Source organism: Lactuca sativa, chromosome 8, assembly GCF_002870075.4.
Source record: "Lactuca sativa cultivar Salinas chromosome 8, Lsat_Salinas_v11, whole genome shotgun sequence".
NCBI lineage: Eukaryota > Viridiplantae > Streptophyta > Magnoliopsida > Asterales > Asteraceae > Lactuca > Lactuca sativa.
In genome coordinates, this window is record NC_056630.2 from 273,449,078 (window position 1) to 273,470,522 (window position 21,445).

At 38.0% G+C, this 21,445-nt stretch overlaps 1 pseudogene; it reads left to right on the top strand.

Annotated features, from left to right (window-relative positions):
- Positions 1 to 12,641: 12,641 nt before the first annotated feature.
- On the top strand, positions 12,642 to 12,760 carry LOC111900929 (5S ribosomal RNA; annotated as a pseudogene).
- Positions 12,761 to 21,445: the final 8,685 nt, after the last annotated feature.

Sequence of the window (21,445 nt, forward strand, 5' to 3'; positions counted from 1 at the left end):
CCCGTTTAGTGCCAGTATCGGGTAAAGTTCCACCGTGTCCAAGTTTCGGGACCTATTTAAACATGTTCAAGCTATCATTTGAAGCTTTTTCTCTCTCTCACAACTCTCTCTCTAACCTCTCTCCTAAATTCATGTTTATGGGTCCAAAATCTCAAATTTAAGGCTTCTAATCGCCAAGGTACCTTCCCTAACTTGTTATACAGCCTCGTTAGCCTTCAAATCCGAATTTAAACTTTGATTTTGGACCTCAAACATGAGTTTACGGCCAAGGTGCATGCTTGGGCCGTAAACTCATAATAAGAGGGTTTTTATGCCTTTAAACCCCTCTAAACAATTTTGGGACTTAGATTCTACTATATGGCTTACCAATTCGGACTTAGAACACCCTAATCATAATTTTTAAAGAGTAAACTTGAGCTTACTGCCCAAGAACAATCGTGGGCCATAAACTCCATATCATGGAGAGTAAATACATATTAAAGGGGTTTTTAAGCCCTTAAACCCTTCCAAAACACCAACAAGGCTTAGATACGACTTGTAGAATTATGGAATTGGCCTTGGAACACCTTGAACATAAATCTAGAGGATTAAACTTGAGTTTACTGCCCAAGAACATGATTGGGCCGTAAACTCATTGTTCTTGGAGAGTAAACTCCTCTAAATGTGTTAAAATGCCACTTTAACACACCTAAAACCTTGGGATAAATTCTAGAAGTGTTTACAAACAAGTATTGGACCTTAAACATATAAAAACACCCCTTTTAATGAGTTCACAGCCACGAGGGTGTTCGTGGGCCGTAAAATCCAAAAACCATGCAAAAAGTCCCCTAAAAATCCATACAAGGCTTAGGAAAAATCATTAGAATCATGTGTGATTAATTTAGGACCAAAACTTTAAGAATTGGAAGTGAGGGGGGAGTTTACGGCCGTAAACTCAATGTTTACAGCCATAAACTCCAATAATTGGTCCCTATGTGAGATATAATCCATTCCAAAGCCAAAAACCCAAGTCTAGCAATTATTCCCGAGTGTTATGAAGCCATTTTCCACCCAAAATCAACCTCCATGAGTTCACGGCCGTGAACTCATATGGATGAGGTGTTTAGGGTAGTAAACTCCCTAAAAAGTCTACTCTTGAAGAGTAAACTCAATTCCCAAGTCCCACGCATCAATACACATCCGTAGATGTCACCCGGGTCACTCCAAACACTTGTTTTGAAGTGTTTTTGCTCATTGGAGTGTAATATCATATCTAATTAGAGTTTATAAATCTAATTAGATATATTTGTATACCATTTCGTATTACATAGGAACCTCGTGTGTTATCAAACCTTGAATCGATACTTAGCATCCGGAACATCGCGTTTCTTAACCGGTGAGTTCGTACCCCTATCCTTTTTCAAATGTTTTTCACTGTTTTCAGGGGGAATACAAGGAAAAGTACAAGGAAATCTGGTACTCCAACTTACTGTTTTCTATACAATTGATTTCATTCTGTATGTTCTAATATTAAAAACTGTGTTTATCAAATAGTTCGAATTAAGATGTAGCTTTCAGACTAGTCACAGATTTCATGACAAAATGCTACAATATAAATTATATTTTATAATCTACGAATACGAACTATAACTAGGAATAGAATGAATATGAAAGTACAATTGGAAACAGAATGAATACGAACTATAACTAGGAATAGAACGAATACGAAACTATAACTAGGAACAGAACGAATACGAAACTATAATTAGGAATACAACGAATAGGAATACTAAAGTAATCATGCGAATATGAATGAGAATACAAATACGAATATGAATACGAATAGTAATAGGAGTAGGATTAGGGAAACGAATACGACTGCGAATACGAATACGAATACGAATACGAATACGAGTACAAATACGAATACGAATACGAATACGAGTACGAATATGAATATGAATACAATAGTAATAGGAGTAGGATTACGGAAACGAATACGACTGCGAATACGAATACGAATACGAATAGTGTTAGGAGTAGGATTATGGATAGGAATACAATTGCGAATACGAATACGAATACGAATAAGTATATGAATATGATTAAGAATAGGAATACGAATACGAAGACACGTATTTAGGTACACTCCAGTGTAACACCATTAGGATATCAGAATACCTAGTTAATACAATAGGTACGAATGGAAATCAATCATTACATCGAAATTCAATAACTAAACTTACTTTTAGGAAAGTATGGGACTTTCCTGGGTAACGTAACATAACTAGAAAGTGTAGTAAACCAGATAACTTTATATCCTTCACAATCGGTAACATACAATCTGGAAAGTATGGGACTTTTCTGGGATCATAGTTAAACGTAACCAGAACCGTGTAACCTAACAATTAATCAGACATTACTTTTAAGAAAATATGAGATTTTCTTGGATAACAAACTTTTCGGTAAACCAAAGGAAACTCGTACATTTTCACAAAACAAACATCTTATGAACTCACCAGCTTTATGCTGATTTTCAAACTGCGTGTATTCTCAGGTCAACATTAGACAGGTACCTAGCGATCCTTTTGGAGAAGACGGAGTGTACAGAAGACTTGTCTCTAATTTTGTTCATATATACTATGTATTATGAATGTACAATTTTACTTTTGAACAAATGTAAACTTTGATATGTAATGTAATGGTTTCTTACTTTGCTTACTATGTGCATTGGATTTGATACTCAACGTGGAGTCCGCCCCGAAAATGTTTCCGCCTTCAGTTTTCGGGGTGTGACAGAATCAGATCTAGATAGATTACTTGAGGACACATTCAATGATTTGAAAAGTGACGTGTAATCAAACAACCAATCCGGACCCACTCTAGCGTCTGTCTCATTTTCTTCCAACCAACGCACTTAATAGGATTCTACAATCTGTTTAGTTTTCTTATTATAGCCTCTATAGGCAGTACGAGCAGCATACCCTACAAAATAGTAGTCATCGGCCTTGGCATTAAACTTCGGGTTGGCATCCAAGTGAAGGAGGGTGCAAGGACAACCAAATACACGGAAATGACTAACTGATGGCTTGTGTCCATAGTAAATTTCATACGGAGTTTTCATCTGAGCTTTTTTGATAAGTAATCGATTCTGAACATAACATGCAGTGTTTATCGCCTCAGCCCAGAAGAAAACTGGCAGGTTTGCATCACACAGCATTGTTCTTGCAGCGTCTTTTAGCCTTCTGTTCTGTCTTTCAACAACACCATTTTGCTGAGGTGTATGAGCCAAACTAAATTGACGCAAAATACCCCTTTCCGCACAGAAATAATCGACAACAGAATTATTAAACTCTTTTCCGTTATCGGTACGAAGCGCCTTCACCCGATTGTTGCTCTGGTTCTCAACTAGTACTATGAGCTTCTTGATCAATTCAGAAACGCCAGCTTTGTTGGATAGAAAGAATACCCAAGTAAATCGAGAGAAGTCATCAATCACAACCAGACAGTAAGAGCTTCTGTTTATGCTTACAACATTAACTGGACCAAACAAATCCATATGAAGTAATTGAAGAACCTGGCTAATTGAATTGACCTTTTTTTGCAAGTGCGGCTTTCTATGATGCTTTCCTTGAGCACACGACGCACATTTCTCAAATGTAATGAAGTCCTTGACGGGCAGCCCACGGACTATCTCATTCTTCGCAAGACAATTTAGGTTCTTGGCGTTTGCTCGGAGATCTTAGAGAAAAGACACGTAACTTGTTCTTGAAGATTGTTATTCATATCGATGATATAGGCATTCCCATCCCTTTTTGATTTTACTAGAATCCATTATTTTGGGATGACAAAGCCTGGCTTCAGAATCATGCATTCCTAGTCAGTGAAATGCGTAGAATAGCCCTTGTCATAGATCTAAGAAACGCTTAACAAACTATGTTTCAACTCGGGAGCAAAATTGACATTTTCGAAACTTAAAACTCCATTTGAGACAGTTCCTCTTTGAGTGATTTTACCACCCTCTCCACCCGCAAAAGAGACATATCCCCCATTAAATGATTGAATGTGTTGCAGTTGGGTGATTTCTCCCGTCATATGCCGGGAACAACCGTTGTCGACGAACCAGGGTCTAACGATATTTCCCCGCAACTGTCCCTGCAAAATGTGCGAGTTTAATTAGATTTGGGCACCCAGGTCATGACCTTCCTAGGTGATCCTGATGCATTTTGAGATTTGTAATATTTAGATTTTTCTGAGGACACAAATGATGTATTGAGAGTAGGTTTGGGCAGCCATTTATAATTAGGTTTTCTAAATGTCCCAGTTGATTTAGTCAGGGAGTGTTTATCAGTCTGCTTAACGCCTATGTGACTTCTACCAGAGTTGGTTGAAGACCCAATGTGGCTTTGTGAGGAGCTTGACCTTGGCTTGGCTGTGCTCGTTTTTGGTAGACTGTCTGGGACATGGTGATTAAAAAACCATTTATGTCTTTGAAAAACAGCCCGTTTTCTATTCCGTTTATCTGCCCAATCATCATTTCGAGAATGACTTCTAGAGGAGTTTCTATTTAAAGACCTTCCTCTGAACTCGTTCTTTCCTCTTTGAAGGTTAAAACTCACAAACATACGATTTTGACAATTTCTAGCAATATGACCACTAGTACCGCAATTAAAACAAATCTGCTTATTATTGTTATAGCTTGTACTACATTGATCAGATTTGTTTTCCCTACCTACACCCTTGCTTTTCTCATAAGAACAATCAACATTATTAGGTTGTGAGGAAAGTGAGGGTGCGTTGGATGGGGAAGGTTGTGAGACTAGTGGTGTTTCAACATCTTTATCACAAACATTAAAATTTTCAACCACAATGTTCAAATCAGACTTTTTCAAAACATTCAAACCAGTATCAGAAGTCATAAAAACACCATCACAAAAAACATTGTCTTTAGAAATATCAGAAAACGTATTGTCTTTATTAAAAACTAAAGCTTCAGGTTTAGACTCGATTTTATTTTCAGAAACGCATCCTTCAACATCGTGCTTTACTGATTTATGGATTGATCTGCAGGAGAAGTAGAAATGTTAGTACTTTCAACATTAATAAATCCTCCTAAAATAAAACCAGAGGGCTTGCCATAAACCATAAATGATTCATTGGCAATCTCTTCTTTGTACAAAGGCTTGGGCACATATGAATGATTGAAGGGAGGGGGTACATGATTATACCCTAGACCTTTTGATTGATTCCTTTTAAACTACATGCTTTGGTCTATCATATTTGCAACCACCTCACTTGAGAAGTCATATTTTCTAACATCAAGTTTGGCGGTTTCAAACTTTCCTTTCATAGATTCAACATCAGCCACTAGCTCAGCATTTTGTTTGACCACATAATCATAGTTTTCACATTTGTTACTGTAGTCTTCCTGGAGTCTCCTAAAGTCCTTAATTTTCGATTCCAATTGAGCTTTTAGTGGTTTTTGTCCTTTTTGAAGTTGGTACCCTTCATATCTAAGGTCTTCTACGTCACTTATTATTTTTTCATTAAGTTCACGAAGAATTCTAAGATTTTCTACTTCATTGCCTAACGTCTCAATTTTGTCATGTAAAGTTTTTACATAATCAATGCAAGCCTGAGAGCATGATGGAAGACTTACCTTGGATGAATTAGGTTCATGAGATACCATCAAAGCAAACTATAGTTCCATCACACTGTCTTCAGCTGCTACAATCTCTCCTGGAGCATCATCCCTTACTTGTGCCAGATGAGCATTTTCTGGTCCAGATAAGTTGAGAGCTTGTATCTGATCATCCCAATCGAAAGATTATGCAACCATAGCCTTCTCATTGTTTGCTTGACCACTGCATCGGCTGTTCCCAACTGCAACCATTGTTCTGTCATTATTAACTCTTCTATCAGGATGTGGGCAATCACAAGCAAAGTGCCCTGACTCATGGAAATTGAAGCACCGAAGCTTTCCCTTGTTAAATCCAACTTTCTTATCAGCATTCATTCCCCAATTATTCTTCCCTATCTTTTTGGTAAATTGTTTTGCCCTAAAGACTACCATGGCAATTTTCCACGTGATATCCATCTCCTCAACGTCCTCAGGATGAATTTGATCAAGATCTGCAAATGACAATTGAGGTGGAAGCTCCCCGGCTACAAGTGCATTGTAACAATTAACTAGCCCTGCTACAAAAACAAGGTTTTCATCACCCTCTTTTTCTTTTGAAGAAGAAGCCACATTTGAAGATGAAGCAGTTTGAGCAGACACAGATTATTGATTTTGTGGGTAGGGCATAACTGATGCAGAGGAAGCCGAAGGATGGGAGAGTGTCTAAGCTTGAGGAGAAGCATTGAGAGATAAACCTGCAGAAGAATAGGAGAAAGAAGAAAGAGCATTGTTAGTTGAAATGCCAAGATTGGCAGCTGAGTAGGAGTTCACATGATTGATCTCTCGCTGCTTGTCATCAATATCACATGCTTTGTTGACATCCATCACTTCAGCTAGAGAAAGGCGATTGAGATCCTTAGTCTTCTTAATGACCGCTACATTCATGTCCCAAGATTTTGGGAGGGCATTTAGCAGCTTCTTATTTATTTCTGACTTTGTATAGAAGTTCCCTGCCACAGTCATTTCCGTATAAAGAGTGGTGAACCGCTGCAGTTGAGCCTCAAGAGTCTCTCCAGGAACATAGTTAAACATGTTGAATCGTTACCTCAGCATATCTTGGCGACTCTCTCGCATGTCTTCATTTCCCTCATATACCTCAAAAAGGGCTTCCCACAGTGCTTTAGCATAAGTATACTCTCTGAACCCTTGAGCAATGTCTGGAGATAGGGCCATAGTCAAAATGGTCAATGCCTTTTCCTGTTCTTCTACACTCTCAAAGTCTTCATCAGTGTAGTTCTCAATTTTCTTGTCAACCACCTGCCCCCCAACTGTAGTGGTGACTCTAACTGGATCCTTTATGACACATTTCCAAATCTTGAAGTCTTTCATCTTTATGTATTTCTCAATTCTATATTTCTACTCAGGGAACCCATCAGCAGACATAAGCCTTGGAATTCGTGTGGTGATGCCCATGACAGCATCGAGCTCTTGAAAATGGTTTTGATTTTGTGATTCCATTTTTAAGTTAAAGTTAATTAAGATTTAAAAGTGAATTAAAATTAACTGCTAAGAGAGATTTAATTTACTGCTGAAAAGGAGTTCACTGCCAGAAATCGTTTATTGCTAAAAAAGAGTTTGCGGCAGAAAAGTAGTTTGTGGCCGTGAACTTAGTGATTTTTCCGTTTCAGAAACTTTAACAGAGATTCAAGGAATTAATTTATTTTACTTTCAATTAATTTAATGTGGTTAAATTACGGTCTTCAAGTTTAATCGACTTGCACCAAAATAAAGTTTACGACCCAAGAATCTAGTCTTCACGGTTGATGAAGTTGACTGGTTTGCGGCCGTGAACTCAGTGTTTACGGCCGTAAGCTTAGACCGAGAACATAGAATCATTGTTTTTTGAATGTAACAATAAATCCGCTTTTATAAAACACGTGAACTAGCACCAAATAGTGACTGTAGACTGCCTTTGACGCCGGTCTTGCTTTGATACCAATTTTAAGGTCCAAAATCGGATCTTTCCAGTGATCAAAAGCACACAACAATCACACAAAGCGAAATAATAAACAAATAAGTAACAAACCAAGCTTGCATACGTTTTATAACCGTAAACGTCTGATACAACTTGGTGGAACCGCAAAATAATAAAGGCTGACACCCAAGACTGTGAGGAGTTTACGGTCGTAAGGTGTTTACGACCGTAAACTCAGTTACAACCGTAAAGTGACAAAAAGCTAATTACAAACGTACCCCTATCACTAACTGCAACACCTAGACCAAACCATTATTCTATGCCTTTCACAAACAAAGGTTCCTTTATACTTAAACTGTTTTTTATCAAACAAATACTTTCAAACCATTTTATAAACTGATATCAAGTTGATCTTTTCTTAGGTATTAATATTTTTCAAAGGTTTTATAAAGCTCCTTATATGCTTTTATATTGCCAAATGCATTCCCATATATGTATAGTTATATAAGTAATGTTTAAAGGACTTAGGAAGGTTAACTCACTCTATTTCCTTTTCCTCGTTGGGATGTGGCTATGGGGTATTGGTTATCCGTCCGAATGTCATCTAAATATTAGCTATATATTATGTATACATATGTAGACATAAATGTTTTCCTTAGTCAGTTCAGTACCTTTGGGTAGCAAAGGCATACTTCAGGTTATACACGTACATGGTTAGTAACTATTATAGGTATAGTTAGGAGATAGTACTTACCATTCCAACTACAAGGAATCACATAAGATTCAGTTCATTCATGAGTTTATACTAGTACATTACACGTTACATGAGTACATTTACATAGATACGTTTACATAGATACGTTTACATAGATACGCTTACATGAGGATGTTCACATAGATACGCTTACATGAGTACGTTTACATAGATACTCTAAAATTGATACTTTTACATAGATAATATATGATGAGTTAGTATTACATATTATATGTATAGTTACTGTTATATAATTATCCTTCTTATCTTTATTTTGTGATACAATCACATAATCGACGAGATAGATTGGACTTAATATCCTAGTACCAAAGGATACTTTGTGGGACTAACCATTCCTATCACTGCTGTTAGCTACAAAGGTAAATGCACATGTACGTATGTCTACGGTTGATACCATTATAGGTATACTTTAAGGGACTAACTATTCCTACACCCAACTGTTAGCTACAGAGGTAAATGTACATCTACGGATGTCTTCAGTTAACATTGTTAGTTATCCTAGTACAAAAGGATAATGCTTAAGTTATTTATATTATTATTACCTTTATCTTGTGAGTCATTCACATAACCGATGAGGTGAATCATATTTGTGTATCCTAGTTCCAAAGGATACAATTTCTTATATTAATAATAATAGTTGTGCAGTTAGGTCTTGGTAGAAGGCTACATTCAAAACAGTCGGATCTTGGTAGAAGGCTACTTTCAAAACAGTCGGGTCTTGGTAGAACGCTACTTTCAAAACAGTTAGGTCTTGGTAGAGGATTTCATCTATACTAACAGGAATCATAGGGATTTCTAGGGTTTTTCAAATGCTTTCCATTACTTACAAACATTTCCACACTTATACGAACTTTCTTTCAAAACAATGTCAAGACTTCCATTACAAGTTTTACAAATCAAAGACACATTAATACTTATGAATTCACCAGCTTTTTGGCTGACACTCGCTTTCAAAATAACTTGTATTCTCAAGTCACAAATAGACATGTATGACGATCAGGTTTTGTGAAGACGGAGCAGTTCAGACTCGTCTTTTATTTTGATTATTCATTATGTTGTCTTATATTATGAAAGAACACACTTGTAATTAAAATTATACTATTAATGCAATGGATGATGTTGTTGCTTGTTTACTACTTTACATTGTTGTGATACAATACATGACTTCCTCCGCCCCAGAACATTTCCGCCGTTCTCGGTTTTAGGGTGTGACAGATTGGTATCAGAGCATTGTTTATATTGAATTAAGTATATCAACCCATAAAAGATATACTAACTGTAAATACCATGGGATTAAAAATACTCTCACCAAGAGTATATACTTTTAAATAATAAAATATTTAACAAAGTATACGTGCCCGCATTCATACTAAAATCCATGTCACAATGACAAGAACAAAAGTATTACAATTGTTGAATATCACAGGTATGCTCGGGGATGTATGGTTAGTCCTGGGAGTGGCATAGCCTGATTAACTATGTTGGTCCGAGGAGTGATTAGCGTATGCCCAAGAATGGTTGTGATATGGCTACAAGTCTAGAAACTTACCAACACCACTACAATGAGAACATTATAACTGAACCTAAGTCTAAAATACCATAGGGGTGTTTTGTGTTACTATAATTACTTACTTGAGAACTAAAATGGATCTTCATTACTAAGTTGATAGTTGCTAAGTGGATACACTAAGGCTCTATGTAACTAGGATGTTATAGACTTAGAATCTGTGAAATTTTTGCTTTACCCCTATTCCTTGTGAATTTGGAGTTAAGGTCACTTATTCGAAGGCCTATCTTGTGTTGATTACATATAACTGGTATGAACTTAACAAATAGTGATGTAACTAATGAAGATTTTCTAAAAATTATCTAGATAGTCCATCTAATAATTAATTCCTTACCCCAGTTCTCGCGTAGATAACATGGCTGGACTCCATCCCCATGGCAACTCATACATTCCGAACAAAGTCATTGCTGGATGGTTTGGAGAAGAACCAGAGAATGATCATCCGATCCCTTTGAATGATCACCACGCTGAAGACCTCGCAGATGATGATAACTCCGAACCCGAAGTTGAGAACCTACCGCCGACAGCTCCCTTTCCAAATCCTAACCCTCGTCCGGCTTTTCATGGCCCGACGCCTCCTTCGGTAGAATGCCTGGAAACATGGAGCGAAGGAAAGGATCAGCCCATGCCATTTAATAAAAACCAAAGCTTTTATGACTTGAGTAATGGGGGCTCAGCAGACAGAATCTTGCCAATCCTGGTCCGCAGAGTGGCCCGAAATGAGATTCAAGGAAGGACATCCCTACATCAAATCACAAAAGTTTTCGCCAATACGAGAATGCATAACCTTCACACCATTCATCTGGAAGATGCCCGTGAGAGATCTGAAAGAGACCATGAAACCCTGGTTCAAGCACTGGCTGAATCACGAGCTGAAGTCATAGAACTCCGAGTACGCCAGAGGGTGTACGAAAGACACCTGCTTGATATGGAACGTCAACTGGCTGAGCTAAGAGTTCAGCAGAGGGATGATCGTCACCATTAGGAGATACTTTACCTTCCTTCTTGTTGTAAAGAACCGTGTTCCTGTCTATGTCCGATGTGGCATTTTCTATGAAACTGCCTTGTACTGTAGGTACTTTTAGTTAGGCCTTTATGCGGCCAAAACCTTTGCTACTCCGGATATGATATAAGACCTTCTACAAGGTCAAATTTTCCTGAACTTATTACATCTTAAACATCGATGATATTGACAGCCGGCTAACTTCCATGTCACTCTTTGTTCAAATACTCTCATCATACTTTCATTGGAGTCTATCTGAAACATGCTTTAGTCAAGTTATTGGACTATAGTAATTTAACTCCAGAGACATTTCCATGTCTCTTTTAGTGGTTGGATCATGTTGTTCACCACCTAACGATACCTCGTCTTGAACAAGAAATGTCTTGAGACCATTGTACGAACTTACTTCCACTCTTTGCTAGGACTGCATCATAGGGATGTAGGTCGAACCCACGAGAACATACTTCTATTCTTTACATAAACAATCGAACTACGTCTAGGTTCAACCATGCTTGCTCACAAATTCATTTTCTTTCCGTGAAACATAATCATGTTGCCAAAGAAAAACGATCAACCCATCATCCAAACACCAACTCTTCAGATTGATGCAGCTACCTTTCAAGCTGTAGTCTTGGCTGCCGTGTCAGCTGTTCTGACCCACCTCAACGCTAACAACGCGAATGTTAGCGGGATTGTTAACAACAATTCCAATCCAGGTAACAATCAAGTACCTCCACGAGCAAAAAACTACCATGACACCCCGAGTTCCAAAACCAAGAGTAACAAACGGAAGTTTTGGGTTAAATCTAAGGACAAATCGCTTCGAGGGGCAAACAAGAAACAACCACCGGTAACGACCTTCACAGCCACGACATCTGTACCTCCTACTACCATCCCTTCGGGTATCCCAATTGCCCCTAAACCAGCCAGACAGTATGCTGGAAACTTACCGAAGTGCAATAAGTGCAGCTTCCATCATCTAGGAAGATGTTGTCTACCGCACTGCTTTAACTGCAACAAGGACGGGCATACTACCTGCTACTGTAGGATTCGGATCCAACACATTACTTCAACCACAAATGTTGAAACCTCTCGGATATGCCATCTATGTGGCGTAATGGGACACTTCAAGAGGGACTGTCTAGCAAAGCAGAACCACGATGGGACAGGAGGAGTTTGACCTCAGAATGGAAAGAGGCAACGAAGGACCCTACTATAGTATAGGTTCACTTCCAATTGTCAATATTTTGTATGTTGTTAAAACATGTTTAAAACTAGTGCAACTCGAGTCTTATCTTTTGCGAGATCCCGTTGGCTAAGGGACCCTCGTGTTGCGTATACTTGTCTTTTATAGTATACTTTGTTCGCAGCAGTATTCCTATAGTTACTCTAAAGTACAGTAACCCTATTAAAAGTTTCACCGTTGTGTTTTATCTGTAACGCTTTTATGTTCAAATCTAATGTCTTTTACTTCTATGTAAGTCCGACATTATCATACATCTTGAGTCAAATCGATCCACACAATACCAGTTTCGTGCGTACCTCTCTTTCTCCGAAAACGTCTTCCTAGCGAAGCCGTCATTCCAGAACACCGAAGTACTAATTCATGGAGTACCTCATGTTTCTAATTCTTTCCGAAGAAATCTCAGCAACAGAATGAAAAGACCAAGCTTCTCACCTTTGGGAGCTCTGGTCTTAATCTTCAAGAAGACAGACTTCAGTGGGTGCGATCATACCAGCACTAATGCACCGGATCCCATCAGAACTCTGCAGTTAAAAGTTCTTAGGCAAGGGAAGTACTAGTATGGGTAATACCCTGGGAAGCCCTCGTAGCGCAGACCTCAACAGGACTTCTATTAGAAATCATTACTCTTTGCCTCGCATAGATGAATCAGTTAACCAACCGCAAGGAACGATGTACTTTTCAGAAATGGACCTAAGATCCGAATATCACTAGTTGTGAGTGTTAGTGAAGGATGTCCCAAGGACAATCTTCCAAACTCGACACGGACACTGCAAGTCCGTAGTGATACCCCTCGGATAGGACCAATACGCCTGTAGTATTCATGAACTTAATGAATAGGGTACGCCATTCTTACTTGGATCAGTTCGTCATTGTCCTTATAAATGACTTACTTATCTACTCTCGTAGTAAGAAGGAAATCATAAAGAGCATCTATAACAAACCCTGGAAACATTACGATCAGAGAAGCTTTAAGCGAATTTCTCTAAATGCGAGTTTTAGATTTGAAGATTCGAATTCCTAAGACACATTACCAGTAATGTGGGAATTCTTGAGGACCCTGCCGAAAAAATCAAAACCGCTGAGAATTTGTCAGCACCAAAGATGCCGACAGGAATTCGCCAAATTTTAGGTCTCGCTGACCTACTGTCGAGATTTCATTCAGAACTCCTCGCGGATTACGAAACCTCTTATGACTTTGATTCAAAAAGGAGTGGCCCTTGACTGGGAAGGCAAGCATGAGGAAGAAAACCTTGGAATTTCAAGTGAGAGGCCAAATCCTTTTGGAAATCTCACTCTGGGAAGGCTTGATATGCTTCGGAAAGCGTGGTAAGCCAAATCCAAAACAGTTAGGACCTCCAAGATTCTTGCCAGAATTAGTCCTGTAACTCACAAACCCAACCTACACCACGAACTCAGTAACGTACATTTTACCCTTCACGTCTCAAACTTGAAAACATACCTTTCCGTTAGGACTTTCGTAAGCCCACTCGACGAGATCGAGATCAACGAGATCGTCGCCTTCGTGGAAGAACCGTAGTGACCCTCGACCGAGTGGTCAAGTGGACGAAGCAAAGCCGCCTCCCATTAGTGAAGGTTCGTTGGGATACCAAACGAGGACCCGAATTCACTTATGAGCACGAGAACCAATCGATTAGGAAGTTTCCCTACCTCCTTGCTCGATTATTCATGCCTACTCCTTTACCTAAATTCTAATTTCGGGACGAAATTCCCTCTAATAGGGGGATGATGTGACAACCCGAATTTTTCCATCCAGTTCAGTCTAACACTTCTTTGAAATTCAAACTCATTGTTGTTATCTTTTAACACAATTAGAAATTTATTCGAGCATTCTAAGCCTTCTACACTTAAGGAATTAGTGTCGGGGTTTATCGGCTGAAGTTTTAGCTCAATGAAATGACCTTAAACACCCATGCAAGGAGTTCACGGCCAACACATGAGATTTTACGACCGTAAACTCCATGTGGGCCATAAACTCTTGCTTATATGTTGAAGAGATGGTCATTTGTTCATTCCTCCCTTCCATTTGGCCCGAATCCTCTCAAGTATCATCCCGATTTTCGTCCCCGATCTTAAAATCTCATAAGATTATTGTCTTAACTAGTTGATATCTTGCATGAACTAGTAATCTTACATGATTTCATCCGTGAAATCATTCCATTTTGTAGATCTTCAAGTTTCACCAAGAACACATACTAGTGTTCTTGGCCAAAACCGACCATTCGAGCTCGTAGACTGTAACTACTCTTGATCCAACTCATTTTACACTAAGTTTATCATATCTAGAGGTTAGAAAACATAAGAAATTATGGGATTCAAGGAGTTTACGTCCAAGGCATGTTCTTGGGCCGTAAACCCCTTTTAAGGGTGCAAATGACACCTTAACACCTTAGTAAGCCTTGGTTAGTGACATAGAACCTTCCACCATTGACGTAAGTACCAAAATTCATGAAATGGTACTCATTACCATGAATTTATGGCCGTAAACTCATGGGGGAGTGGTCCCAGGGCCGTGAACACTAAACAAGGTCATTTTAGGACCTTAAACCCACCCAAACACTTATTTAAAGCTTTGGAGCACTTAACCACTTAAGCACTTAGAGTTTTAAGCCCCTTTTTGTGACAAATTGAGAGTTTACGGCCAAGAGTAAACTCCTCTGGGCCATAAACTCCAACAAATATGGTCATTGGACAATAAACTCTCGTATGAGGCTTTGCACTCCCTTGTTGCAACCCGATAGCCTCCTAGCACTTAACCAAAGTGTTTTCCTAGAAATAGGATGTTTATACATGTTTAATTAGTGTTAAAAATCACTAATTGTTTATATACATATGTCTTCATATGTAATTAGGATCATTGTGTGTGTCTAAGTCTTCACTTGACACCAAGCACTTGTCTGACACTTCCTTCCGATGCGCTCACTGCAGGTGAAATCATACCCCTTGAATTAACCTTTTAAATGTTTTTAAATGTTTATAAATTCTTTATGAGGGTGGATACAAGTTGAATCATGTTTAGTTAATATATCAATCACATGTGATTAATAATTAACATGCAAATGGCTTTACTATACGTTAACTGTTTACCAATCAGATTTCTTCAAATGTTTATCTTAAACGTTTTTAGGTGTTTGAAACACTTTATTAAACTGTTTATTAAACACCGTATGTTTCATTTCAAACCCTGTTACATTTGTGTTTCAAACAAAGGTTCCTTTATACTTAAATTGTTTTTATCAAACAAATACTTTCAAACCATTTTATAAACTGACATCAAGTCGATCTTTTCCTAGGTATTAATCTTTTTCAAAGGTTTTATAAAACTCCTTACATGCTTTTATATTGTCAAATGCATGCCCATATATGTATAGTTATATAAGTAATGTTTAAAGGACTTAGGAACGTTAACTCACTCTATTTCCTTTTCCTCGTTAGGATGTGGCTATGGGGTATCGGTAATCCGTCCGAATGTCGTCTAAATATTAGCTATATATTATGTATACATATGTAGATGGTTAGTAACTATTATAGGTATAGTTAGGAGATACTACTTACCATTCCAAGTACAAGGAATCACATAAGATTCAGTTCATTCATGAGTCTATACTAGTACATTACACGTTACCTGAGTACGTTTACATAGATACGTTTACATAGATATGTTTACATGAGTACGTTTACATAGATACGCTTACATGAGGACGTTCACATAGATACGCTTACATGAGTACGTTTACATAGATACTCTAAAAGAAAGTTCCCAGCCAACAAGAACTGAAACTTGCAGGGAAGTTATAGCGCTGAAAAAGTTAAGGAGGAACCGAAGATAGGGTTGAAGTCAGAAGAGTCCACGAAAGATGTGAAAATTGGTGGAGACTTAGGATTTGATTGCCATTACTATGGAGCTAAGAATCACTTCGCCAAAGACTGTATGTTGAAAAAGAGGGCAGAAAAGACAGATGAGGATGATGAGATACTATTTACCATTCTAAGTACAAGGAATCACGCAAGAGTCAGTTCATTCATGAGTCTATACTAGTACATTACATGTTACATGAGTACGTTTACATAGATATGTTTACATAAGTACGTTTACATGAGTACATTTACAAAGATACGTTTACATAGATACGCTTACATGAGTATGTCCACATAGATACGCTTACATGAGTACGTTTACATAGATACTCTTACATGGATACTTTTACATAGATAATATATGATGAGTTACTATTACATATTATATGTATAGTTACTGTTATATAATCCTCCTTATTATCTTTATTTTGTGATACAATCACATAATTGACGAGATAGATTGGACTTAATATCCTAGTACCAAAGGATACTTTGTGGGACTAACCATTCATATCACCGCTGTTAGCTACAGAGGTAAATGCACATCTACGGATGTCTACAGTTGATACCATTATAGCTATACTTTAAGGGAATAACTATATTCCTACACCCAGCTGTTAGCTACAGAGGTAAATGTACATCTACGGATGTCTTCAGTTAACACTGTTAGTTATCCTAGTACAAAAGGATAATACTTAAGTTATTTATATTATTATTACCTAGCCTTTATCTTGTGAGTCGTTTACATAACCTATGAGGTGAATCATATTTATGTATCCTAGTTCCAAATGATACAATTTCTTATATTAATAATAATAGTCGTGCAGTTAGGTCTTGGTAGAAGGCTACTTTCAAAACAATCGGGTCTTGGTAGAAGGCTACTTTCAAAACAGTCGGGTCTTAGTAGAAGGCTACATACAAAACAGTTAGGTCTTGGTAGAAGATTTCATCTATACTAATAGGAATCATAGGGATTTCTAGGGTTTTTCAAACGCTTTCCATTACTTACAAACATTTCCACACTTATACCAACTTTCTTTCAAAACAATGTCAAGACTTTCATTACAAGTTTTTCAAATCAAAGACACATTAATACTTATGAATTCACCAGCTTTTTGACTGATACTTGCTTTCGAAATAACTTGTATTCTCAAGTCACAAATACATAGGTATGACGATCAGGTTTTGTGAAGACGGAGCAGTTCAGAATCGTCTTTTAGTTTGATTATTTATTATGTTGTCTTATATTATGAAATAACACACTTGTAATTAAAATTATACTATTAAGGCAATGGATGATGTTGTTGCTAGTTTACTACTTTACATTGTTGTGATATAATACATGACGTCCTCCGCCCCAGAACGTTTCCGCCGTTCTCGGTTTTGGGGTGTGATAGTATAGATCTATACGGGGATGACACCCCCACGCCTTAGCTGTTCGCTACACCTAGACTAGGCCAATCTAGGGTGACAAACCGTACCTATCCGACGTCCAAAAAGACATGATAGGCTAATTAGTCATTATCAAGCATGGTTGTAACGGCTCACTTAGAGACTAACTCCATCAAAGATTTCTGTATAATCATACTAATCTTGATGATTCGAAAACATATGTACATCGATACTTGGTTTTGGGATTATATGATCACGACACTTTTAATAGCAAAAAATATCGGATTTTCTAGGGGAAACACTATTATTCAATTACCCTCTACTTACAACAGAAACAATTCAAAGAATCTAGATTGCAAACTTATACATATTTACTATGAAATTCACACATACATCTATACTCGATTTTCACATCATTTTCAATACTAATTACAGAAAATATCGGATTTTCTGGGTTTAAAAAATAATACAAAGACTTCCGTTCAAACATGCTTATGAACTCACCAACATTATATATGTTGACCATTTTCAAAATAACTTGTATTCTCAGGTAACCATTAAGCAGAAGAACCTTCAAGTGTAGGAATTTATTTTGGTGTAATGTCAATCATCGTACAATTAAAGTTTAGAATATGTAACCTCAGACAATGTACTTGTTGTGAACAATACCAGTTGTATTATGTAATGTTTGGTGATGATTGTGTTATATTTCATGTATATTTATTGTGACGATATTTCAATTTATAGTCACACGAGCCCTCGGACATTTTTGTTGTCTGGTTCGGGGTGTGACAGGTTGGTATCAGATCATTGTTTATAGTGAACTGGCATGTCTAACCATACATGATATGCAACTATAAACACACAGGGACTAAAATAATTCTGAACAAAACAAATAAAATACACATTTATCTATGCATTTTAGAAAATCAGCATCAAAATAACCAACATAAGTCTTCGGAGAAATTTGACGTTGTGAATAAAACTAGGCAACTTATAATCGTATTAGGGATGAGTGTAGTCTGATCAACTACATTCCTTCATAATACGACCAACATATGTCCAGGAACAATTATGATGGTCAATGATCCAAAAGTTTACCCATTTTAACATCCAAAAAGGAGAAGAACAAACCAAACTTAAAAATAATTAAAATACTATAGGAATAATCTAAATATGATTTATTTATATGCTTTCGTGCAGACATTATGGCTAGTTTCCACCACCCCGGGGATCCTTATTTTCCCAATCAGGGAAATAACGGGTGGCTGGAGGAACCAGAAGAGGAACCTGAAGAAGAACCTAAAGAAGACCTCGGAGAAGAGGAAGAACAGGAGGAAGAAATCAAAGATGGACCTGCAGAACCCGTGGCAGATTTGGAGGAGAAGAGTCTAGTGACGACAACGATGGTGATTTGGACGTAGATTCCGTAATCATCAATCCACCATTCCCATTGAGAGTGACAGCTCACCGAATGGTCCCTAATGGCCCTACACCTCCATGGGGTGTCGATATTTGGAGATGGAGCAGACAGTAGGGACTGCGACCGCTGTTTGGTATGGCAAGAGAATTCTATGACCTGAGGGATGGAGGGCCAGCTGATAGAGCACTTCCGGTCCTGCTAAGACGATTGAGTAATACTGGTAATTTGGCTTAGAACACTGCTAACCAAATGCACCATATTTGAGTTGTGGTTGTGAGACCGGAGCAACAAACGTAGGAGGCTATTAGAAATTTTCACATGAGACAGGAGATGTGGGAGGCCCGATTACGGGACACCGAGCAATAGGAGGCTCGACTTCAAGGTGCATCTAATTCTTCAACACTACCTCCTGGCGCATCTCCTAGCGACTAGGACTCATTCCATCACCTACTAGTATCTTTATGATTTTCCTTTTATATGCATGCTACTTTATGAGCTATGGATCATATGTTTAAGTGATTACCCTATTCATATGGTAGTCATGCTGTCAAATTTTACACTTTTTCATATGTATTGTATGCCTTTAAGGCAAAATTTTCAGGTACTAAAACGGATATTATTAGTAGAAATATTATGTGTTTTATCGTGATGTAGTTATCTGCTATGTGACTTATTTCTTTTTTCATGAAAAATTATGAAGTTAATTACATGCACAAATCGAATCACCAAGAAAGTAGTACTCTAGACCTAATATATGATATGCATTCATCATCCCTCTGTTTTATGATAGAAGATGTCTCGAAGGAACCCACCAGTGAACAACGATGCAACTCCACCACCACCGCTACCACTAGGGATGAGATTTAGAAGTAGAAAACCGGACCGGAACGGGAATCAGACCAGAATCGGAACCGTTAGAACCGAAATATATAGAACCGGTTCCGGTTCTGGGTTTTAAAATTGGTGTTATCCGGGTTCCGGGTAATCTGGGTTTGGGTCCATTGGATCCGGGTAAACAGGTCTAAAAACTAGAACCAGTGTTTGGAACCGGAACCACTTTTAGGGTCGGAATCGGTTTTTTGTGAAACATTTAAAAGACGCATATCTCATTTGTTTCAACTCTGATTGACATATGGATTTTTCCAACATGTAGTTTAGAGTATTTACATGATTTTAGACTATAAATTTGCCATTTTTAGTTTTATATTCATTGACTTACAATCCCCTAAAGTTGATATATCAAAGTTGGAAGTTTTTAATTTTTCAGTTTTTGTGTATTCGGTGAATATTTTAAAACATGCATATCTAATTCGTTTGAAGTCGGATTGACATGTGGGTTTTTCCAAATTGTAGTTTACAGTTTGTACATGAGTTTAGACTATAATTTTGTCATTTTTGGTTTAACATTCAATGATTTACTGTCCTCCGAAGTCAGGATATCAAAAACTGAAAATTTTCAACTTTTCAACTATTTGTTTTTGTACTTTGTATTATATGAAAATGTTAACACATGCATATCACATATGTTTGAACTCGGATTGACATGAGGTTTTTTCAAGAGCTTATTTTAGAGTTTGTACATGATTTTAGACTATAATTTTGGTTTCATATTCAATGAGTTACAATCCCTTAAAGTCGAGATATCAATATGAAAATTTTCTAAGTTCAACCCACTAAGTAGCTAGTAATTACCACAACATTCTGGTTTTTTCTGGGTTTTGCGGTTCTATACCCACTTTATCCGGTTCCAATCTACCCACTTTGATGTTTCCGGGTTTTCTGGTTCTAGACCCACTTTACCCGGAACCGGTTCCTATATACCGGTCCGGTTTCCGATTCTACAAAATCTCGTTAACCGGTTCCGGGTTTTCCGGGTCCGGATCCATCCAGTCTGGTTTTGGACCCACTTTCATCCCTAGCCACCACCACCTACTCTAGAGATGAACTCAGCTGCATTCCAAGCAGCAGTTTCAGCTGCAATTGCAGCAGCTCTGACACACATCCATAACGGAAACAACGGTGGAGGCAATGGGAATGGAACTAGAAGTTCCAATCAAGGAGTGAATCAAGGGCCTACTAAGCCTTGTACTTACAAAGACTTCACCAATGCCAAACCACGAATCTTCGGGAGGTGTAATAACCCTAAAAAGATGGATCGAGAAGGTTGAATCAGTCTTTGAAATATGCGGATGTCCTGAAGAGTGCAAGGTCAAGTTTACAGCCCACACATTCGTTCATCAAGCTCTTTCCTGGTGGAACGGACACATGGAAGCCATGACGCTCCCGATAGCCAATACTATGCCATGGGAGGAGTTGAAATAGATGTTGATGGCCGAATACTACCTACGTGGAGAAGTGCAGAAAATGGAGCAAGAACTATGGAATCTCACAGTTCGAAACTTCGACATCGACGCTTACATATCCAGTTTTAGTGAGTTGTCTCTGTTGTGCCGTAGAATGATTACTTCTGAGGGAAAGTAGATCGAAAGGTGCATCTGGGGATTGACCTCCCCAATCCAAGGAAACGTGATAACAGCAAATCCAGAAACCTTTGATAGTGCCAAAAGATTGGCTAAGAAACTGTATGGC